Here is a 26,235-nt window from a genome sequence, read left to right on the forward strand (position 1 = left end):
TTATGGGTGAAAGTGAGACCAAAAGAATTATCATTTAATTTAGAAGCAAAGTCTCTAGCAGAGCTGATGGTCCCAATCCAGATAAAAACTAGATCATCTATATACCTGCCATAGAAGACCAGGTTCTCCCTTCAGCTTTGATTTAAGATGTAGATGTCCTCAAATCGTCCCATAACCAGATTGGCAAAGCTGGGGGTGAACCTGGTCCCCATGGCCGTACCTTTCGTCTAAAGATAATAGTTGTCTAAATATTTAAAATAATTGTGTTTAAGTATGTAGTTAATCAACTGAAGTAGATACTCCTTCTGTATTTTAGGCATATAGATGTCTCTGTCTAAATAGTCTGATACACAGTGTACACCTATTTCATGTGAGATGTTAGAGTATAATGCATTGACATCACATGTCATCCATAAATACTGATCTCCTCTTTTTATATTAGATAGTTTCTGAAGAAGATCAGTGGTATCCCTAATAAAAGAAGGAAGTTGTCTAACATACTTCTGCAAATAGAAATCAACATAGGCTGATAGCTGGTCAGTGATACTATTAATACCGGCAATAATAGGCCTTCCAAGAGGGGTTAAATACTATTTCTCTTTTAGCGTCAGGATACCTTCCTCAAACCCAAAATGAATTATAGAGTTAAGTTTTTTAGTAAAAATTAATGTGGGGTCCTGATCTAATGGTGTATAATATTGTGCATCCTTTATCATTCTTTCCCCTTCTTTGATGTAATCTTGTTAGTCCTGTAGGACTATCCCACCCCCCCTTTTCAGTCTGACGAATGACTATTGATTCATTGATCGATAGATTTACTAAAGCCTTTCTTTCATTTGGCCATAAATTTGAATTACCCAAAATATGTTTAGGGATGCGGGCTAAGTCTTCCAAGACTAGATTCTGAAATAGATCTATAAATGATCCCTCCTCTCTTGGTGGCATAAAAGAGGAGGGGGACATTTGTCTGAATGCATATAGCCATCATATAGGTGGTCCACTATGTGGTCAATGTCATTGTGTACAATTAAATGAGGATATCGCTCCTCCATCTGGTCTGTGAGGATGGGCATACCAGACCAGATGGAGGAGAGATATCCTCATAGTGGACCACCTATATGATGGCTATATGCATTCAGACAAATGTATCATAGATATATATAGCTACACACATTAGGGAACGTTACTCCTGTCTTATTAACATGTTAGAATGTATTTTATTTATAGTCTATTTTATAGTCATCTGGGTGTATAAACATAAACACACACACACACACATATATATATATACTGTATGTACCTATCATTATGTAACAATTACTTTACCATCTTCATATATGGCTAGATTCCTATATAGCCCACTTAGATACGCCATAGAAATATACACCCATTAGATTTATTAAATGTATTTGTTTTTATATATATATGTATTCACTACACACTACTATGGGTACCATAATATTATAGATTACATCCACCCATAGTTATTATGAGCACTTTAATAGAAATATTTCTACTTCGCATCATTATTCTTGTTTACTACACTTAAGCACATAGTCTCACATAAAGCACACAATGGGAATATAATCCCAATTTAAACACGTAAAGACTTAACGTCATTAGTTAAATTATACACATAAGTACCAAAACAAACACTATAGGATCATTCTAATAAATAGTTGAACCTCAAGCTGAGTAGCACAAAATACCATTTAGCGGTATTTACACCAATTTGATATATATTATTATTGATGAGCCAGATAGAGATGTCCCTTTCTCTATATATTTTATTATTTTTAGGTCATCCAGCACATAGTCACATATAATTAGAATGGTCCATTATATTTTAGGGTTATCAGCGCATCACATATAGGTACTATTCAACCAAAAACGTATAATTAGCAGGTAGCCTCAACATCAAGGTACATGGGCTCTCCTATGGAAGGGGCGGATAGCTTGACATTGACGAGTCACGTGCTCTAGTTGTAATTTGACGTTTTTGTTCCCAATAGGCCTCCTCAGTGCTTGAGTTGATGTATACGGAACTGTTTTTCCGTGTGCTACTAGAGGCAACCTAGAACCGCCACTGCATAAATCAATCATGGAATATTAAGGTATCCCAATTCAATGTGTTGTATATCAAACATTTTGCACAAAGTATCACTACAGTTATATTTTGAAGAACTGATAGTAATTCACTGCCACTTATAAATCCGTGAAAAACGGACACGCTCCCAATCTGGTCTTAATAAATGCATTGGTAGGTATAAAAATCCCTACTATTTCAAGAACATGTTGGTGTTGATTAAGTGACATATTTACACATATGGATTTTGTATCCAGCATTCTAGGATAAACAATGTTTATCATAACTAAAATGAAAGAAAAAGTGATCTGATATAAGTTAAATAATTAACATCAATAGGACATCTTAGAATTACGTATAAACACAGAAAATCTAATTTGAATATAAACACAGAAAATCTAATTTGAATATAAACAGAAGTAACTATATGGGTTATATATGTAACACAAAATATACTGTGCTGACATGATACCCAGATGTGGTTAATCTTTAAAGTTGTAATTGTATAATGCCTACATAGGTAATAGTAAAGATCATTATTAGAGTTTTATTTAAAGGGACACTGAACCTAATTTTTTTCTCTCGTGATTCCGATAGAGCATGCAATGTTAAGCAACTTTCTAATGTACTCTTATTATCAAATTTTCTTCATTCTCTTGGTATATTTATTTGAAAAGCAAGAATGTAAGTTTAGATGCCGGCCCATTTTTGGTGAACAACCTGGGTTGTCCTTGCTGATTGGACAGCACCAATAAGCAAGTGCTGTCCATGGTTCTGAACCATAAATGTACTTGCTCTTTAGCTTAGATGCCTTCTTTTCAAATAAAGATAGCAAGAGAACGAAGAAAAGTTGATAATAGAAGTAAATTTGAAAGTTGCTTAAAATTGCATGGTCTATCTGATTTACAAAAGAAAAAAATTTGGGTTCAGTATCCCTTTAAAGTTAGAATTTTAGAAATAGGTTGACCACACCCCCATTAGTTTGAATTGGATCAATTAAGCTCACTCACACCTGATGGGTGTGTTTGTCAATAGTAGACAGGGATTGGTCCCTTGCTATATTTAAGCCAGAGCTCTCAGTTTGTGAACAGAAGCCTGATGAAACAGACGGTAGTCTGAGAAACGCGTTGCATTTTGTTCCTTTTATGTATCAGAGACATTTGGTTGACATCTGATTTTTAATTGTCATTAAATTGTGGTTCTTTCTAATACTTTCACTGAGAGTCTGAGCTTATTTTCATCCATTGAGGACATCGGGATACCGGTACTAACGCTGAGACAGTGAGCTGGGACACTCTAAGCTCCCAGTCTGCCCTATGTAGTACAATTGGGTGCTGCTCCACTTGTGAGTATTCATTTAGCATATTATATATTCATTTACATCCACTGTATCACACTAGGAGGTGCCTTTTTTTTGTGATCTTGTTCACGGAGAAAATTTGTATCCTGGTCATTTTATTTGGCAAGGAGCTGACTCCAGATTTGGGTGTGATCAACACAGGAGGAGCTGCATATATAAAGCAGCAGGAACATCTATATTAAGAGGACATATACACCCTTGGATCCATCTAAGGACTGGTATCTTTTTTGTTTAGAGATTTAATCACGTCTATGCAGACATTTATCATCATCACTGATATATAATTTATGTTATATGTATAACATCATATCTGTTCCATAGTTTAGAATATATTTTGGTTTAATCCATACTAGCATTATACACTTTGGGATTTGATTTAATATAAGAATCCTCTTTCTTTTACTGTTGTATTGTCCACTTTCTTTTGCGCCCCCTAGAGTTGACACTTAGTGTGATCAGCAAGTGTATTGATATTGGCTGATTTGAACAGCCAATAGGATTTCAGTAGCTCTCATCCTATTTGGCTGATTTACATTTCAAAAATCAAATCAGCCAATAGGAATGCAAGAGACGCCATTTTTAAAAGGCTCCCTTGCATTGAAGATTCAGTGTACGGTGGCGACCGTATAAAGAGGATGCTCCGCGCCGGATGTCTTAAAGGTTGGACCCGCTCCGCGCTGCCGGGATGAAGATAGAAGATGCTGTCTGGATGAAGATAGCAGACGCCGCCTGGATGGATGACGACCTCGCCGCCTGGATGTCCGGACTGTAAGTGGATCGTCGGGGGTTAGTGTTAGTTTTTTTTTAACTTTGTTTGGGTGGGGTTTTTTTAGATTAGGGTTTGGGCTTTTTTAAAAGAGCTAAATGCCCTTTTAAGGGCAATGCCTATACAAATGCCCTTTTCAGGGCAATGGGTAGCTTAGGTTTTTTATTTTGGGGGTTGATTGGGTGGTGGGTTTTACTGTTGGGGGGTCTTTGTATTTTCTTTCAGGTAAAAGAGCTGATTTCTTTAGGGCAATGAACTACAAAAGGCCATTTGAAGGGCTATTGGTAGTTTATTGTAGCCTGGGGTTTTTTTTATTTTGGGGAGGCTTTTTTTATTTTTGTAGGGCTATTAGATAAGGAGTAATTGTTTTTATTTTGGATAATCTTGTTTGTTATTTTTTGTAATTTAGTATTTTTTATTTTTTGTAATTTTACCTTTTTTAACTTTTTTAGTAGTGTTAGGTGTTTTAATGTGAAATTTAGTTTTTTTAATTGGTAGTTATTTTAATTTTAGTATAATAGTTATGTTAGGTTAATTGTTAGTTTAAACTAAAATAGGTTTATTTAGTGGCGGTGATGTGGGAGGCCAGAGGTTTAGGGGTTAATAACTTTATTATAGTGGTGGCGATGTTGGGGAGCGGCGGAATAGGGGTTAATAACTTTTATTAGTGGCAGTGATGTCGGGAGCGGCAGATTAGGGGTTAATAACTTTATTGCGGTGTCAGTGATATTGGGTTCAGCAGATTAGGGGTGTTTAGACTTGGGGTTTATGTTAGGGTGTTAGGCTTAAACGTAACTTTTTTTCCCCATTGACATCAATGGGGTTGCGATACGGCGATCGCCATTCCGCGCTTCAGGTGTTAGTTTTTTTTCTAACACTCTCTCCCTGTTGATGGGGAAAGCATGCACAAGCAAGTCAAAGCAGCCCTTGGATTTTGTGCGGTATGGAGCTCATCGCCACCATATCGCACGCACAAGGCGGCTTTTTAGAAAGGTTTATTTAGGGATATAGTGCTACGAAAAAGCAGTTTATTTAGACTTAAATATTGCAAACATTATTCTTAATATTAACAAAATCAACAGTAAGACCATGTACAAGTTTTTTTTAAAAAATAAACCCATTTCAAGTACATTAAAATGGAATAAAAACATAATTTATGCTTACCTGATAAATTTATTTCTCTTGTGGTGTATCAAGTCCACGGATCATCCATTACTTGTGGGATATATTCCCTTCCCAACAGGAAGTTGCAAGAGGATCACCCACAGCAGAGCTGCTATATAGCTCCTCCCCTCACATGTCATATCCAGTCATTCGACCGAAACAAGACAAGAAAGGAGAAACCATAGGGTGCAGTGGTGACTGTAGTTTAATTAAAAATTTAGACCTGCCTTAAAAGACAGGGCGGGCCATGGACTGGATACACCACAAGAGAAATAAATTTATCAGGTAAGCATAAATTATGTTTTCCCTTGTTAAGTGTATCCAGTCCACGGATCATCCATTACTTGTGGGATACCAATACCAAAGCTTAAGTACACGGATGATGGGAGGGACAAGGCAGGAACTTAAACGGAAGGAACCACTGCCTGTAGAACCTTTCTCCCAAAAACAGCCTCCGAAGAAGCAAAAGTGTCAAATTTGTAAAATTTTGAAATAGTCTGAAGCGAAGACCAAGTCGCAGCCTTGCAAATCTGTTCAACAGAGGCCTCATTCTTAAAGGCCCAGGTGGAAGCCACAGCTCTAGTAGAATGAGCTGTAATCCTTTCAGGGGGCTGCTGTCCAGCAGTCTCATAGGCTAAGCGTATTATGCTTCGAAGCCAAAAGGAGAGAGAGGTTGCCGAAGCTTTTTGACTTCTCCTCTGTCCAGAATAAACGACAAACAGGGCAGATGTTTGATGAAAATCTTTAGTTGCCTGCAAGTAGAACTTCAAGGCACGGACTACGTCCAGATTATGTAAAAGACGTTCCTTCTTTGAAGAAGGATTAGGGCACAATGATGGGACAACAATCTCATGATTGATATTCCTGTTAGAAACCACCTTAGGTAAAAACCCAGGTTTAGTACGCAGAACTACCTTGTCTGAATGGAAAATCAGATAAGGAGAATCACAATGTAAGGCAGATAACTCAGAGACTCTTCGAGCTGAGGAAATAGCCATCAAAAACAGAACTTTCCAAGATAAAAGTTTAATATCAATGGGATGAAGGGGTTCAAACGGAACTCCTTGAAGAACCTTAAGAACCAAGTTTAAGCTCCACGGAGGAGCAACAGTTTTAAACACAGGCTTAATCCTAGCCAAAGCCTGACAAAAAGCCTGGACGTCTGGAACTTCTGCCAGACGCTTGTGCAAAAGAATAGACAGAGCAGAAATCTGTCCCTTTAACAAACTAGCTGATAAGCCTTTTTCCAAACCCTCTTGGAGAAAGGACAATATCCTAGGAATCCTAACCTTACTCCATGAGTAACTCTTGGATTCGCACCAATACAGGTATTTACGCCATATCTTATGGTAGATTTTCCTGGTAACAGGCTTTCATGCCTGTATTAAGGTATCAATAACTGACTTGGAGAAGCCACGCTTTGATAGGATCAAGCGTTCAATCTCCATGCAGTCAGTCTCAGAGAAAGTAGATTTGGATGATTGAAAGGACCTTGTATTAGAAGGTCTTGTCTCAGAGGTAGAGTCCATGGTGGACAGGACGACATGTCCACTAGGTCTGCATACCAGGTCCTGCGTGGCCACGCAGGCGCTATCAGAATCACTGATGCTCTCTCCTGTTTGACCTTGGCAATCAGTCGAGGCAGCAGAGGTAACGGTGGAAACACATAAGCCATGTTGAAGAACCAAGGAGCTGCTAGAGCATCTATCAGCGTCGCTCCCGGGTCCCTGGACCTGGATCCGTAACGAGGAAGTTTGGCGTTCTGGTGAGACGCCATGAGATCCAGTTCTGGTTTGCCCCAACGATGGACCAGTTGAGCAAACACCTCCGGATGGAGTTCCCACTCCCCCGGATGAAAAGTCTGACGACTTAGAAAGTCCGCCTTCCAGTTCTCCACGCCTGGGATGTGGATTGCTGACAAGTGGCAAGAGTGAGACTCTGCCCAGCGAATTATCTTGGAGACTTCTAACATCGCTAGGGAGCTCCTGGTTCCCCCTTGATGGTTGATGTAAGCCACAGTCGTGATGTTGTCCGACTGGAATCTGATGAACCTCAGTGTTGCTAACTGAGGCCAAGCTAGAAGAGCATTGAAGAGCATTGAATATTGCTCTTAACTCCAGAATATTTATTGGGAGGAGTTTCTCCTCTTGAGTCCACGATCCCTGAGCCTTCAGGGAATTCCAGACTGCGCCCCAGCCTAGAAGGCTGGCATCTGTTGTTACAATCGTCCAATCTGGCCTGCGAAAGGTCATACCCTTGGACTGATGGACCCGAGATAGCCACCAGAGAAGAGAATGTCTGGTCTCTTGATCCAGATTTAGTAGGGGGGACAAATCTGAGTAATCCCCATTCCACTGACCTAGCATGCATAATTGCAGCAGTCTGAGATGCAGGCGCGCAAATGGCACTATGTCCATTGCCGCTACCATTAAGCCGATTACTTCCATGCACTGAGCCACTGACGGGCGTGGAATGGAATGAAGGACACGGCAAGCATTTAAAAGTTTTGATAACCTGGCCTCCGTCAGGTAAATTTTCATTTCTACAGAGTCTCAGAGTCCCTAGGAAGGAGACTCTTGTGAGTGGTGATAGAGAACTCTTTTCCACGTTCACTTTCCACCCATGCGACCTCAGAAATGCCAGAACTATCTCTGTATGAGACTTGGCAATTTGAAAGCTTGACACCTGTATCAGGATGTCGTCTAGATACGGAGCCACCGCTATGCCTCACGGTCTTAGAACCGCCAGAAGTGAGCCCAGAACCTTTGTAAAGATTCTCGGGGCCATAGCCAACCCGAAGGGGAGAGCTACAAATTGGTAATGCCTGTCTAGAAAGGCAAATCTTAGGAACCGATGATGATCTTTGTGAATTGGTATGTGAAGGTAGGCATCCTTTAAGTCCACTGTGGTCATGTACTGACTCTATTGGATCATGGGCAGGATGGTCCGAATAGTTTCCATTTTGAATGATGGAACTCTTAGGAATTTTTTTAAGATCTTTAGGTCCAAAATTGGTCTGAAGGTACCCTCTTTCTTGGGAACCACAAACAGATTTGAATAAAATCCCTGTCCTTGTTCCGTCTGCAGAACTGGGTGGATTACCCCCATTACTAGGAGGTCTTGTACACAGTGTAGGAATGCCTCTTTCTTTATCTAGTTTTCTGATAATCTTGAAAGATGAAATCTCCCTTGAGGAGGAGAAGCCTTGAAGTCCAGAAGATATCCCTGAGATATGATCTCCAACGCCCAGGGATCCTGGACATCTCTTGCCCACGCCTGGGCGAAGAGAGAATGTCTGCCCCCCACTAGATCCGTTTCCGGATAGGGGGCCGTTCCTTCATGCTGTCTTAGGGGCAGTAGCAGGTTTTCTGGCCTGCTTGCCCTTATTCCAGGACTGGTTAGGTTTCCAGGCCTGTCTGAAATGAGCAACAGTTCCTTCCTGTTTTGGAGCGGAGGAAGTTGATGCTGCTCCTGCCTTGAAATTTCGAAAGGCACAAAAATTAGACTGTTTGGCCTTTGATTTGGCCCTGTCCTGAGGAAGGGTATGCCCCTTACCTCCAGTAATGTCAGCAATAATTTCCTTTAAGCCGGGCCCGAATAAGGTCTGCCCCTTGAAAGGAATATTAAGTAATTTAGATTTAGAAGTCATGTCAGCTGACCAGGATTTAAGCCATAGCGCCCTCCGCGCCTGGATGGCGAATCCGGAGTTCTTAGCCGTTAGTTTAGTCAAATGTACAATGGCATCAGAAACAAATGAGTTAGCTAGCTTAAGTGATTTAAGCTTGTCCATAATTTCATCCAATGGAGCTGTGTGAATGGCCTCTTCCAGAGACTCAAACCAGAATGCCACAGCAGCAGTGACAGGCGCAATGCATGCAAGGGGCTGCAGGATAAAACCTTGTTGAACAAACATTTTCTTAAGGTAACCTTCTAATTTTTTATCCATTGGATCCGAAAAAGCACAACTATCCTCAACCGGGATAGTGGTACGCTTTGCTAAAGTAGAAACTGCTCCCTCCACCTTAGGGACCGTCTGCCATAAGTCCCGTGTAGTGGCGTCTATTGGAAACATTTTTCTAAATATAGGAGGTGGGGAAAAGGGCACACCGGGACTATCCCACTCCTTGCTAATAATTTCTGTAAGCCTTTTAGGTATAGGAAAAACATCAGTACACACCGGTACCGCATAGTATCTATCCAGCTTACACAATTTCTCTGGAATTGCAACTGTGTTACAGTCGTTCAGAGCAGCTAAAACCTCCCCAAGCAATACACGGAGGTTCTCAAGCTTAAATTTAAAATTAGAGATCTCTGAATCAGGTTTCCCCGGATCAGATCCGTCACCCACAGAATGAAGCTCTCCGTCCTCATGTTCTGCAAACTGTGACGCAGTATCAGACATGGCTCTTACAGCACCAGCGCGCTCTGCATCTCTCCTAATCCCATAGCTATCGCACTTGCCTCTCAATTCTGGCAATCTAGATAATACTTCTGACAGGGTATTATTCATGATTGTAGCCATGTCCTGTAAAGTAATTGCTATGGGCGTCTCTGATGTACTTGGCGCCATAATAGCATGCGCCCCCTGAGCGGGAGGCGAAGGTACTGACACGTGAGGAGAGTTAGTCGGCATAACTTCCCCCTCGTCGTCTGGTGATAATTCTTTTATAGATAAAGACTGACCTTTATTATTTAAAGTGAAATCAATACATTTAGTACACATATTCCTATGGGGCTCCACACTGGCTTTCAAACATAATGAACAAGTAGATTCATGTATGTCAGACATGTTTAAACAGACTAGCAATAAGACTGGCAAGCTTGAAAAACACTTCACAATAAGTTTACAAGCAATATAAAAAACGCTACTGCGCCTTTAAGAAGCACAAAACCTGTCTCAAGTTGAAATAACAATGAACCAAAGCAGTTATACCAACCAAATTTTAACAGTAAATGTATTAAGTTAGCAGAGCATTGCACCCACTTGCAAATGGATGATTAACCCCTTAATACCCAAAACGGATAAACAATAGAGAAAAACGTTTTTTAAAACAATCAAACACACTGTCACAGCTCTGCTGTGACTGATTACCTCCCTCAATATGACTTTTGAAGCCTTTTGAGCCCTCTAGAGAAGTCCTGGATCATGCAGGAAGAAGCAGGAAGTCTGAGTCTGAATTTTTACTGCGCAAAAAAGCGCTAAAATAAGCCCCTCCCACTCATATTACAACAGTGGGAAGCCTCAGTTAACTGTTTCTATGCAGAAATAAAGCCAGCCATGTGGAAAAATTATGCCCCAATAAGTTTTATCACCAAATGTACGTTAAAAAACGATTAAACATTCCAGCAAACGTTTTAAAACACATTTTTTAAAGAGTATATATCTCTATTAATAAGCCTGATACCAGTCGCTTTCACTGCATTTAAGGCTTTACTTACATTACTTCGGTATCAGCAGCATTTTCTTAGTCAATTCCATTACTTAGAAAAATATTTTACTGCACATACCTTAGTTGCAGGAAAACCTGCACGCCATTCCCTTTCTGAAGTTACTTCACTCCTCAGAATGTGTGAGAACAGCAAGTGGATCTTAGTTACTTCTGCTAAAATCATAGAAAACGCAGGCAGATTCTTCTTCCAAATACTGCCTGAGAAAAAACAGCACACTCCGGTGCCATTTAAAAAATAACAAACTTTTGATTGAATAAATAAACTAAGTATAAAACACCACAGTCCTCTCACGACCTCCATCTATGTTGAGGGTTGCAAGAGAATGACTGGGTATGACATGTGAGGGGAGGAGCTATATAGCAGCTCTGCTGTGGGTGATCCTTTTGCAACTTCCTGTTGGGAAGGGAATATATCCCACAAGTAATGGATGATCCGTGGACTGGATACACTTAACAAGAGAAAATGTGTTGTTTTCCCATCTCTATCCTTTCTAAAGCAGCTGTTTTACCTGCTGGTGCCGGATTTTCTACTGACAGCCCCCTGCTACGCTATTGAGATAACAGTAAATTGTTCTATGTTTAGTTCAATCAAAGCAATTAATTGAGATTTAAACCTCTTTAAACCTCATTCATCAAAGTCAGTATGTAGTGCATACCAGTTTTCCCACTATTATTGTTTATAAGTCAGCATTTCTTATGAATAAAAATAATCTGGCTATTCATGTATGTTTTTTTATTGATGTAATCCACTGGGTGTTTAAAAATTTGAGACTTAATAACAACTGCATAAAGAAGTTGGTGTGCCCAATGTTTCCTAAACAAGTGAAATTATATAGAACAAGTATCTTTACCTCTATAGGATATAAATGACTGTAGAGTAATACAGAATTTACTATCACCAAAATTACAAGTTATGCGCTAAACCGGGTGCGTAAATAACGCAAATAAATGAGCGGTATTGCACTCTCTATAACGCTGCCATTACAAGTTACTGAAAAAAATTATTTTGTTGTGCGATATGGTGCGATAAGCTCCATAACGCACAAAACCCAAGGCCTGACTTGACATGTTTGTGCACGTTTTCCCCCACAGACATCAATAGAGAAAAAGTGTTAGAAAAAAACTAATACCTGTGATCGCGGAAGGGCGATCATTGTAACGCAATCCCCATTGATGTCTAACATAAACCCCTACTCTAAATACCCCTAATACATCGCCCCCCAACACCGCCAACACTAATTAAAGTTATTAACCCCTAAACCGCAGCCCCCTGGCATCGCCAACACTAAATAAACATATTAACCCCTAAACCGCCTACCTCCACATTGTCAACACTAAAATGAAATATTAACCCTTAAACCGCCGACCCCCCACTAAAATAAAGTATTAACCCCTAAACTGCCAGATCCCCACATCGCTACTACTAAAATAAATTGATTAACCCCTAAAACGCCAACCCCCCACCTCAATAATACTAAACTAAAACTATTAACCCCTAAACCGCTGGCCCCTCACATCGCAAACACTAAATTAAACTATTAACCCCTAAACCTCTCCTAACTTTAAATGAAAATTACAATATAACTACATTAAAATATATAAAAACTTACCTGTGAAATTAAAAGAATCTAAGATTAAACTATAAATTAATCTAACATTACTATCTAAAAAAATAAACTAAAAATAAAAAAACTTAATTTACAATATTAAAAAATCCTAACACTACGAAAAAAAATAAAAACTAACATTACAAAATAAAAAAACACTAAATTCTGAAAATTAAAAATAATCTAACATCACAAAAAAACAAAAAACACTAAAATTAAGAAAAATAAAAAACACTAAGCAAAATTATCCAAAATAATAAAAATTAAACTTAATCTAATAGCCCTATAAAAAGAAAAAATCCACCCCAAAATAAAAACACCCCCTAATCTATCAATAAACTACCAATAGCCCTTAAAAGGGCCTTTTGTAGGACATTGCCCTAAGTTAAACAGCTATTTTACATATTAAAAGTAAACCCCCGCACCAAACCCCCCAAAATAAAGAAACCTGTCTTAAAAAACCTAAGCTACCCATGTTCAAATCAGCCAATAGAATTTAAGCAGCTCTTATCCTATTGGCTGATTTGACTTTTCAGCCAATAAGAATACAACGGTACCCTAATATAAAAGGGGTACCTTGCATTTAAGCTTCAGTGTGCAGCGGTAATCACATGAAGAGGAGGCTCAGCACTGGATGTTGTCGTCGCCGCCGGTCCTGGTCAGCTCTGCACCGCCACAGCTCCATGCCACCGGGATAAAGATAGCAGATGGAGGAAGATTTCGCCGCCTGGATGAAGACTCCTCGCCGCCTGGTTGAGGAGCTGATTGCCCTTTTAAGGGCAATGCCCATACAAATGTTCTTTTAGGGGCAATGGGTAGCTTAGGTTTTTTTAGGCTTAGGTTTTTTATTTTGGGGGTTTTGTTGGGTGGGGGGTTTTCATTTAGGGGTGACTTTGTAATTTTATTATGTAAAAGAGCTGTTTAACTTAATGCAATGCCCTACAAAAGGCCCTTTTAAGGGCTATTGATAGTTTAATGATAGATTAGGGGAGGGTTATTTTGGGGTGGCTTTTTTGTTTTTATAGGGCTATTAGATTAGGTTTAATTTTTATTTTTTTGTATAATTTCGTTTATTAATTTTTGTAATCTTAGTATTTTTTTATTTTTCGTAATTTTAGTGTTTTTTGTTCTTTATAATGTTAGATTATTTTTAATTTTTGTAATTTAGTTGGTTTTTTTGTAATGTTAGGTTTTTGTTATTTTCGTAGTGTTAGGATTTTTTAATATTGTAATTTATGTTTTTTATTTTTATCTTCTATTTTTTTTAGGTTAATTTATAGTTTAATCTTAGTTTTTTTTAAATGTATATTTTACTTTTTAGTTAGGGGGGGTTAGGATTAGAGGTTAATATTTGAATTAAGTGTTTTGCGATGTGGGGGGGCCAGCAGTTTAGGGGTTAATAGTTTTAGTTTAGTATTATCCATGTTGGGGGACAGCGGTTTAGAGGTTAATAGATTTATTTTAATAATAGCTATGTGGGGGCCCATGGTTTAGGGGTTAATAGATTTATTACAGTAGTAGTGATGTGGGGGGGGCGGCAGTTTAGGGGTCAATAGGTTTATTATAGTAGTAGCGATGTGGGGGGCGGCGTTTTAGGGGTTAATAGGTTTATTTAGTATTGGCTATGTGGGTGGGCGGCGATTTAGGGGTTATTAGGTTCATTATAGTATTTGTGATGCGAGTGGATGGCTGTTGGGCGTTAATAGTTTAGTTTATGGGTGTTAGTGTACTTTGCAACATTTTTATTATAAGTTTTGTGAAACATTTTTGTTTTGCAAAATCCATAACTACTGGTCTCAGATAGCAGAATGGATCATGGCGGTGTAAGCTATAACGCTAGCATAATAGCCGGACAGCACAACCTGTAATACAGGCACAATGAAAATCCCACACTCAAAAGCCATTTTTTGATTGAGGAATGGAGAGTTGCGTAAAGGCTAAAATGCTAGCGGTTTAGCCGTACTGCCGCGACTTGTAATACGGGAGACCTGCATATTCCGCACACAATGGCTAATTATTCAGCGGTATAGCCGTTCCGCAACACTTGTAATCTTGCTATGTGGTTGATATGATAATTAAAACAATACATAATACTTTTTAGTGTTTAAAAAAAAAGACAATGGGTTTCAATAAAAAATAGAGAAAGACATAACTTGATATAGAAACATTCACCTATATTACAAGTTTTGCACTATAGAGGGTATTTAACGAATGCAACAAAAGTTGCGTTATTTCATCCTCCATAGCGCTGTCATTACTAGTTTTTAAAAAGTCGGCTTGTGCATGCGATATGGTTGCGTTGAGCTCCATACTGCACAAAATACAAGCACTGCTTTGACGTGCTCGTGCATGCTTTCCCCATAGACATCAATGGGGAGAGAGTTTCAGAAAAAAAACACCTGCGATCGCGGAATGAATAGCTCCGTAACGCAGCCCCATTTATGTCTATGGAGAAAAACATAAACCGGCATCTAAACATCTCTAATCTGCTGCCCCCGACATCGCTGACACCTACATAAAGTTATTAACCACTAATCTGCCGCTCCCGATATCGCCTCCACCTAAATAAATCTATTAACCCCTATTTTGCCGCTCCCCGACATTACCGGCACTAACTAAAGCTATTAACCACTAAACCTCTGGCCTCCCACATCACTACCACAAAATAAACCTATTAACCCCTAAACCACCAGCCCCCACATCGCAACAACCTAAATTAAACTATTAACCCCTAAACCTAACCATAACCCTAACCCTAAACCTAACACCCTCTAACTTCACTACCACTAAATAAACCTATTAACCCCTAAACCGCCAGCCCCCCACATCGCCAAAAACTAAATTAAACTATTAACTAAATTAAACTATTAACCTCTAAACCTAACCCTAACCATAACCCTAACCCTAAACCTAACACCCCCTAACTTTAACATAATAAAAGTAGAGCTAAATTAAAGTTACAATAACTAAATAATACCTATTTAAAACTAAATACATACTCATCTGTGAAATAAAACCTAAGCTAGCTGCAGTCTAACTAATTTCACAGGTAAGTTTGTATTTATTTTAACTAGGTAGACTAGTTAGTAAATTGTTATTAACTAAAGTGTCATTGAGTCTGTAATTAACATTTGTGTTTTTCTTCCCTAAATGCATTATTTTATACTTTGCTGTGTTAAACTTTAGATACCATTCATTTGTCCAATCCTCCAATTGTTGTATATCACTTCTGATTTTGTCTACCCCCCTGAAACATCCACTCTGTTACAAATTGTTGTATCATCTGCAAACAGACATACTTTCCCCTGTAGCCCTTTGCTTATATCACAGATAAATATGTTAAAGATAAAAGGCCCCAGAACTGACCCCTGACGAACACCACTAGTATCAGTCCATTTACTAAGACACTTTCGCCTAGATTATGAGTCTTGCGTTAGAGGTCCCAACGCTGCTTTTTAACGCCCGCTGGTATTACGAGTCTTGAAATGACAGGCTCACCGCTCACTTTTTTGGGCAGACTCGAAAATACCGCAAATCCACTTACGTCAATTGCGTATCCTATATTTCCAATGGGACTTGCATAACGCTGGTATTATGAGTCTTCCAAAAATTAAGTGGTACAGCCTCCTGTCAAGACTGGTACCGCATTAAAAAGTCAGTAGTTAAGAGTTTTATGGGCTAACGCCGTAGCATAAAACTCTTAACTAAAGTGCTAAAAAGTACACTAACACACATAAACTACCTATTAACCCCTAAACCGAGGCCCCCCCACATCGCAAACACTAAAATAATTTTTTTAACCCCTAATCTGCCGAACCGGACACTGCCACCACTATAATAAATATATTAACCCTTAAACCGCCGCATTCACGCATCGCAAACACTAATTAAATATTATTAACCCTTAATATGCCGTCCCTAACATCGCCGCCACCTACCTACATTTATTAACCCCTAATCTGCCGCCCCTAACGTCGCCGCCACTATATTAAAGTTATTAACCCCTAAATCTAAGTCTAACCCTAACCCTAACACCCCCCTAACTTAAATATAATTTAAATAAATCTAAATAAAATAACTATCATTAACTAAATTATTCCTATTTAAAACTAAATACTTACCTATAAAATAAACCCTAAGCTAGCTACAATATAACTAATAGTTACATTGTAGCTAGCTTAGGATTTTTTTTTATTTTACAGGCAACTTTGTATTTAGGTAGAATAGTTATAAAATAGTTATTAAAATAAATCTAAATACAAATTACAATTAATACCTAAATAATTCCTATTTAAAACTAAATACTTACCTATAAAATAAACCCTAAGCTAGCTACAATATAACTAATAGTTACGTTGTAGCTAGCTTAGGTTTTATTTTTATTTCACAGGTAAGTTTGTATTTATTTTAACTAGGTAGAATAGTTATTAAATAGTTATTAACTATTTAATAGCTACCTAGTTAAAATAAAGACAAATTTACCTGTAAAATAAAACCTAACCATAACACATTTTATTACATTTTATTAACCCTTAGTCTGCCCTCCCTAACATCGCCGCCGCCTACCTACAATAATTAACCCCTTATTTCCCGCCCCCAACATCACCGCTACTATAATAAAGTTATTAACCCCTAAACCTAAGTCTAACCCTAACACCCCCCTAACATAAATATAATTTAAATAAAACAAAATAAATTTACTATAATTAAATAAATTAATCCTATTTAAAACTAAATACTTACCTAGAAAATAAACCCTAATATAGCTACAATATAACTAATAGTTACATTGTAGCTATTGTAGGATTTATATTTATTTTACAGGCAACTTTGTATTTATTTTAACTAGGTACAATAGTTATTAAATAGTTATTAACTATTTAATAACTACCTAGCTAAAATAAATACAAATTTAACTGTAAAATAAATCCTAACCTAAGTTACAAATACACCTAACACTACACTATCATTAAATGTATTAAATAAATTAATCCTATTTAAAACTAAATACTTACCTGTAAAATAAACCCTAATATAGCTACACTATAACTAATAGTTACATTGTAATTATTTTAGGATTTATTTTTATTTTACAGGCAACTTTGTATTTATTTTAACTAGGTACAATAGCTATTAAATAGTTAATAACTATTTAATAGCTACCTAGTTAAAATAATTACAAAATTACCTGTAAAATAAATCCTAACCTAAGTTACAATTAAACCTAACACTACACTATCATTAAATAAATTAAATACATTAACTACAAGTACCTACTTGTTCCGATCAGCCAATAGAATGCAAGGTCAATCTGATTGGCTGATTGGATCAGCCAATCGGATTGAACTTCAATCTGATTGGCTGATTGAATCAGCCAATAAGATTTTTTCCTACCTTAATTCCGATTGGCTGATAGAATCCTATCAGCCAATCGGAATTCAAGGGACGCCATCTTGGATGACGTCACTTAAAGGTACCGTCATTTAGTCGTCGGATCAAGAAAGAAGAGGATGCTCCGCGTCGGATGTCTTCAGGATGCTGCCACTCCGCTCCGGATGGATGAAGATAGAAGATGCCGCCTGGATGAAGACCTCTGATGGATGGAAGACCTCTTCTTGCCCCGCTTGGATGAAGACTTCTGCCGGTCTGGATGTCCTCTTCTGCCCCATCGGATGAAGACTTTGGCCCGGCTGGGTGAACACGACTCAAGGTAGGGAGATCTTCAGGGGGGTAGTGTTAGGTTTATTTAAGGGGGGTTTGGGTTAGAGTAGGGGTATGTGGGTGGTGGGTTGTAATGTTGGGGGGTGGTATTGTGGGGTTTTTTACAGGCAAAAAAGAGCTGATTACTTTGGGGCATGCCCCGCAAAAAGCCCTTTTAAGGGCTGGTAAGGTAATAGAGCTGTTAACCTTTGTAATTTAGATTAGGGTAGGGAATTTTTTTTATTTTGGGGGGCTTTGTTATTTTATTAGGGGGCTTAGAGTAGGTGTAATTAGCTTAAAATTCTTGTAATCTTTTTTTTATTTTTTGTAATTTAGTGTTTGTTTGTTTTTTGTTATTTAGTTTAGTTTATTTAATTGTAGGTAATTGTAGGTACTTGTAGTTAATTTATTTAATTTATTTAATGATAGTGTAGTGTTAGGTTTAATTGTAACTTAGGTTAGGATTTATTTTACTGGTAATATTTAATAGCTATTGTACCTAGTTAAAATAAATACAAAGTTTCCTGTAAAATAAATATAAATCCTAAAATAACTACAATATAACTATTTATTTAATGATAGTGTAGTGTTAGGTGTAATTGTAACTTAGGTTAGGATTTATTTTACAGGTAAATTTGTATTTATTTTAACTAGGAAGTTATTAAATAGTTAATAACTATTTAATAACTATTGTACCTAGTTAAAATAAATACAAAGTTGCCTGTAAAATAAATATAAATCCTAAAATAGCTACAATGTAACTATTAGTTATATTGTAGCTATATTAGGGTTTATTTTACAGGTAAGTATTTAGTTTTAAATAGGATTAATTTATTTAATTATAGTAAATTTATTTCGTTTTATTTAAATTATATTTAAATTAGGGGGGTGTTAGGGTTAGGGTTAGACTTAGGTTTAGGGGTTAATAACTTTATTATAGTAGCGGCAACGTTGGGGACGGGAGATTAGGGGTTAATAATTGTAGGTAGGTGGTGGCGATGTTAGGGAGGGCAGATTAGTGGTTAATACAATTTATTATAGTGTTTGTGAGGTGGGAGTGCGGCGGTTTAGGGGTTAATACATTTATTAATCGTGGCGGCGATGTCCGGTTGGCAGATTAGGGGTTAATACTTGTAGTTAGGTTGCGGCGACGTTGGGGGGGGCAGATTAGGGGTTAATAAAAAAATTTATAGTGTTTGCGAGGCGGGAGTGAAGCGGTTTAGAGGTTAATACATTTATTATAGTGGCGGCGATGTACGGTCGGCAGATTAGGGGTTAATACTTGTAGTTAGGTTGCGGCGACATTGGGGGGGCAGATTAGGGGTTAATAAATATAATATAGGTGTCGGCAATGTTAGGGACAGCAGATTAGGGATTCATAGCTATAATGTAGGTGGCGGCGGTGTCCGGTCAGCAGATTAGGGGTTAATGCTTGTAGTTAGGTTGCGGCGACATTGGGGGGGGGCATATTAGGGGTTAATAAAATTTATTATAGTGTTTGCGAGGCGGGAGTGCGGCGGTTTAGGGGTTAATACATTTATTATAGTGGCGGCAAGGTCCGGTCGGCAGATTAGGGGTTAATACTTGTAGTTAGGTTGCGGCGACGTTGGGGGGGCAGATTAGGGGTTAATAAATATTATGTAGGTGTCGGCGATGTTGGGGGCAGCAGATTAGGGGTTCATACTTTATAGGGATAATGTAGGTGGCGGCGGTGTCCGGAGCGGCAGATTAGGGGTTAATAGTATAATGCAGGTGTCAGCGATAGCGGGGCGGCAGATTAGGGGTTAATAAGTGTTAGATTAGGGGTGTTTAGACTCGGGGTTCATGTTAGCGTGTTAGGTGTAGACTTACTGTTTCCCCATAGGAAACAATGAGGCTGCCTTAAGAGCTGAACGCTGCTTTTTTGCAGGTGTTAGGTATTTTTTCAGCCGAAACTGCCCCATTGTTTCCTATGGGGGAATGCCGAATTTACCAAGCTAATTCGGATTTATTCTGTTGATTCGGCAGCTAATTCAGATTCATTCGGTAGATTCTGAAGTATTTTAATTCGGAAATTCGAATCGATCCGAATCTCCGAATTTACCGAATTTTCCGAATTTCCGAATCAATCCGAAACGAATCGCACATGTCTACCGCACACCATTACCGACAAAACTCGTAATCTAGCCGTTTGTTTTCAGCCAGCATTCCACCCAGTTCACAATTTTTGAGTCTAGACCAAGGAGATACAGTTTGTGAATTAGTTTTTTGTGTGGGACGGTGACAAATGCTTTGCTGAAATCTAGATATTCTACATCAATTGCTCCAACGTTGTCTAATACCTTTGTTACATAATCAAATAAGTCAATTAGATTAGTCTGACATGCTCTCCCTGAAGTAAAACCATGCTGATTTTGGTCCTCTAAATTGTTTGTCTTTATGTAAGTCATAATTATTTCTTTTAAGAGGCTTTCCATTAATTTCCCTGCTACTGAAGTTAAACTACCTGGCCTGTAGTTACCAGATTCTTCCCTACTGCCCTTTTTATGAAGAGTTATTACATTTTCTATTCTCCAATCATCTGGAACAGCTCCTGTTATTAGTGACTGATCAATCAGATCAGTTAATGAGACAGTTAGCACTGATCAAAATTCTTTTAAAACTTTTGGATTGATATTATCAGGACCCACTGCCTTTTAACATTGATTTTTGATAATGCTAACTAAACCACATCCTCTGTAAAAAGATTAGTGTTAAACTCATTTCTATTTTTCACAATCTTTTGTGAAAACAGAACAGAAGTAATCATTGAGATTCTTTTACTCTACCATCATAACTGTTTTAAATTTTATCTTTATCTTGTCTTCTTTTACTGATCTAAAAAATCTAAATAAATAATGTTTTGTCCCCATATATTACTGACTGTGCTATCTTCTCTTCTGCATGAGCTTTAACCTTCCTAATTAACTGCTTAGTCTATTTTTGTTGGAGTCTCCATATTTTCATATCATCATCTGATTGTGTGTGTCTGTAATTCTTATAAGCTATCTTTTTTTTCTTTACAGCATGTGCTACTTCTTTTAAAAACCAAATTGTTTTCCGCTTTCGTTTACTTTTACATGCATGTCTAATACAGTGTGTGGTTGTATCTAAAATGGCACCCTTCACAAATTCCCACTGTTCTTGAAATTTTGTTTTAGTTTGGGTGGACAGTTTCTGCACAAGAATACTAAACCAAACAGATTGATGATCACTGGATCCTAAGTTCTCACCTACAGACACATCTGAAACTGTATCACTGTTTGTAAGTATTTAATCTAATATAGCTTCCTTATGAGTTGGTTCCTTAATTAATTGCTCAAGTGATTCCCCTAGAAGAGATTCAAGAATATACCTGATTCTGGCTGATCTACCAGAAGGAATCTTCTATCTGGCAAATTTAAGTCCCCCATTACTATAGCCTTACCCTTCATGGTCATTAAACTATTTTTAAGGTTACATAAAAATAGTTTCCGTGTAGGCACACTCCAAATATTTCCTGTGAGACCTAACTTTTACTATACCTACACTAACTACCTCAGGTATATAATCTCACCAGCTGATACCTGGCAAGACAAAAATGGTGACTACCCTCCTCACATCCAGCACTTCACTGTTTCAAACATATCCCACGGTTGTTGACATGTCCAAATCAAAGTGCAGCCTACTCCCACTAGCAGGCCCTGCTAACTCCCCCTGACCGCCCAACCTACGTCACATCTAAGCTACACTCCCCCTACTCTGCCTGGCTACCTCCCACTGACTGCCTACACCTATGTCAGAGGTAACCTACATTCCCCCTGGACTGCCCAGCTAACTCCCCCTGACCACCTACACCTATGTCACGTCTAACCTACACTCCCCTGGAACACCCCAGCTAACTCCCACATACTGCCTACTGAAAAATACCTGACTATAATAAACTATACTAAAGAGTAAACCTCCCCATTATAACTATAGGAACTTCTGTATGTTGCTAAAATTGGAAACAATTTTTAAATGATGTGTCATGGAGACTGCTGGACGAGCGCCAGAGGGCTGGCAAAACCTTGCGGGCCTAATCCGGCTCCTGGAACTGAGCGCCAGGCCGGAATTGATCCCCAGTCCAGCGCATCTTAAAAAAGGGTGCCAATCAAGCAGGGTGCAGGGGATCAAGTCGTCCTTTAAGTATGTCATTTAAACATTTACACCTAAACTGCCATAACCTAATACTAACTGTAGAAGCTAAGGCCCTACACATAAATATTGAATATTTAAAATGTTGCATTGTTATGTAGAATGCATATTATTTAAACTTTTGCATATAAGTTAAAATGTAATTAATGTTTCTTGTTGTGTTTATTAATTGTTATTAAATACAGTATAATTACAATTATAGTTATACATAACTGCATGGCTACTGACTACTATAACATAAATATATATTAACATCTATATCTATGTTATCACTAATACACACAACAAGCTAACATAAATACATTTTAATTTATATCCAATGCTTAAAACCAAATATGCAATATACATGACAATGCATACCATTTTAAATATTGAATATCAATGCAAGGCCAGACTACATTATGGGTTAGATAACAAGTGGAGCACTAATTAACGCTCCCACTTAAGCGTTAACTGCACCAGAAGTAAGCTTTTTGTGTTCAACGGGTTGCGCTCTTATCATGAGTTGAAAGTAAACTGTTTTTGCTTCCACGCTAACCCAACAAGTGCAAAAGGTCGAAGTTAGAAAATTGTGTGCATGTTCACGTATTCACCCATAGAAGACAAAAGAGAAAAAAAAATGGAAAAAACCTAACACCCCACTCTTGTTAACTTTAAATTCGTAATACCAGCAGTAAGCCCAACAAGCACAAACACCCTCTATAAACCCCATATCGCTTGCGCTCAAATGTTTGTGCTCCACTTGTAATTTGGCCCTATATCTACAATGTTTGAAATAAATTGCATGGTCACATATAATGCATATTAGTTTACATATTGGATATAAATTAAAATGTACATATTCTTACTTGTACTGTTTATTATTTTAAATATAAATATATTTTTAAAATATATATTTATGTTATAAAAGAGAGTTGCATTATAATTCTAGTATTACAGAACTGCATGCCTGTTATGTAATAATACAATTGTCATACTAATGACTTTTGTAACATAAATTTAAATTTAAAAAAAATATATTTATGTTTGCAATAATAAACACAAGAAAAAATAAATACATATTTATTTATATACCATATCTAAAAGAATATGCATAGATATTGACGGCAGATAAGAGCCATAGGCCCAGCAAGTCTGCCCGACCTTACCTAACAGTATAAACTTATCTAGTTCGTAGGATAGCCCTATGCTTGTCCCATGCATTTTTAAAGTCCCCCACAGTGTTTGTTGCTACTACCTCTTGAGGAAGTTTATTCCATAAATCAATCACTCTTTCTGTAAAGAAGTGCTTCCTCATATTACTCCTGAATCTACTACCCTTTAGCTTGAGCTCATGACCCCTTGTTCTTGAATTTTCCATTTTATGTAAAATACCCACAGCCTCAGTTTTACTAAACCCTTTAATGTACTTGAAAGTTGCTATCATATCACCTCTTTCCCTTCTCTCCTCTAAGCTATACATATTTAGGTCATTGAGCCTATCCTGGTAAGTTTTATTTTTTAGACCATGTACCATTTTGGTAGCCCTCCTTTGCACAGATTCAAGATTCATACATGAAAATGCATACTATTTTAAATGTTTAAATGCTAAAATACACTTTTAACTCCTAAGTTGCCCTAACCTAATCACCAAATCAAACCCATACAAGTACAAATACAATATTGCATGGGAATTTTGCCCATCCACCACATTTGATCAGATCCATACACAAAAGCCAATTTATCAGACTCAGAAGAAACACAAACTCAGATGCACCATATCAAACACAGTCTGTTGAATTAAAGAACAGATATTTGCAAGGGGGTATTCAAAGGATCTTTTAGATAAAGCACAAGATGAAGTAAGACAAATGCCAATCTCCAAAAAAAACACAAAAAGTAATTTAATGAAGATACAGTAGTCTTTAGAAGACCATATTCTCCTCAATATATTAAAATTGTGGCCATCTTAAAGAAACATTTGAGCTTGTTAGAAAATGATACTTAACTGGCGCCCTATGTTAAGAATTGTAAATGTATTTCTAAACGTTCTGTAACTTTAGGTTCCAAATGATTGTTACCAATGAAACAAATACAAATACAACAACTTGACTTTATTCAGAAGGAAATTTTAAGTGTACCAATTATAATTGTAAGTCATGTTCAGTTTTAACTACCAGCAAAGAATTTAGGTCCTCATTAACACAGCAGATGTTTAAAATACGTATGCATGGCACTTGTCGAGCCAAGTGAGTAATCTATCTTATCACCTGTAACTTGTGCCAGGTACAATATATAGGTCAAACTTTGTGCAAGCTCCGTAATAGAGTCTGCAAACAAATGAGGGTTGCTGAACACTACAACAAGGACTCAGCCATAGCAAAGCACTTCAATGGAGAACACTTTACTAATATTCCAGATTTTGGGGTACACATTTTTGATAGAATTCTATCAGCCAATCGGAATTAAGGTAGAAAAAATCCTATTGGCTGATGCAATCAGCCAATAGGATTTAAGTTTAATCCTATTGGCTGATAAAATAAGCCAATAGGATTGATCTCGCATTCTATTGGCTGTTCCAATCAGCCAATAGAATGCAAGCTCAATCCTATTGGCTGATTGCATCAGCTAATAGGATTGAACTTAAATCCTATTGGCTAATTGCATCAGCCAATAGGATTTTTTCTACCTTAATTCCGATTGGCTGATAGAATTCTACTAGCCAATCGGAATCTAAGGGACGCCATCTTGGATGACGTAACTTAAAGGTACCTTCATTCAACAAGAAGACGTCGGCTGAAGAGGATGCTCCGCGTCGGATGTCTTGAAGATGGAGCCGCTTCGCGTTGGATGTCTTGAAGATAGAAGATGCCGTCTGGATGAAGACTTCTGGCCGTCTGGAGGACCACTTCTGCCCGTCTGGAGGACCACTTCTGCCAGATTCATTGAGGACTTCGGCCCGGTTGGGTGAAGACTTCTCCCGGTAAGGTGATCTTCAAGGGGTTAGTGTTAGGTTTTTTTAAGGGGGTATTGGGTGGGTTTTAGAGTAGGGTTGGTTGTGTGGTTTTAATGTTGGGGGGGATTTGTAATTTTTTTTACAGGTAAAAGAGCTGATTACTTTGGGCAATGCCCCGCAAAAGGCCCTTTTAAGGGCTATTTGTAATTTAGATTAGGTGTAATTAGTTTCAAAATCTTGTAATTTGTTTATTATTTTCTGTAATTTTGTGGGGTTTTTTTTGTACTTTTGATAATTTTATTTAATTTTATTGAATTGTATTTAATATAGGGAATTAATTTAATTATAGTGTAGTGTTAGGTTTTAGTGTAACATAGGTTAGGTTTTATTTTACAGGTATATTCGTATTTATTTTAGCTAGGTAGTTAGTTACTAACTATTTAGTAATTATTCTACCTAGTTAAAATAAATACAAACTTGCCTATAAATAAAAATAAATCCTAAGCTAGCTACAATGTAACTATTAGTTATATTGTAGCTAGCTTAGGGTTTATTTTACAGGTAAGTATTTCGTTTTAAATAGGAATAATTTATTTAATGATAGGAATATTTATTTAGAATCATTTAAATTATATTTAAGTTAAGGGGTGTTAGGGTTAGACTTAGATTTAGGGGTTAATACATTTAATATAGTGGTGGCGGTGTTGGGGCTGCAGATTAGGGTTTAATAAGTATAATGTAGGTGGTGGCGGTGTAGGGGGGGCAGATTAGGGGTTAATAAGTATAATGTAGGTGGCGGCAGTGTAGGGGGGGCAGATTAGTGGTTAATAAGTATAATGTAGGTGGCTGCGGTGTAGGGGGCGGGAGATTAGGGGTGTTTAGACTCGGGGGTGTTAGGTGTAAACATTACCATAGGAATCCATGGTAACCATTGATTCCTATGGTATCCACCACCTCAAGGGCGGCGGATTGA

This window comes from Bombina bombina, chromosome 5 (genome assembly GCF_027579735.1).
Source record: "Bombina bombina isolate aBomBom1 chromosome 5, aBomBom1.pri, whole genome shotgun sequence".
Classification (NCBI taxonomy): domain Eukaryota; kingdom Metazoa; phylum Chordata; class Amphibia; order Anura; family Bombinatoridae; genus Bombina; species Bombina bombina.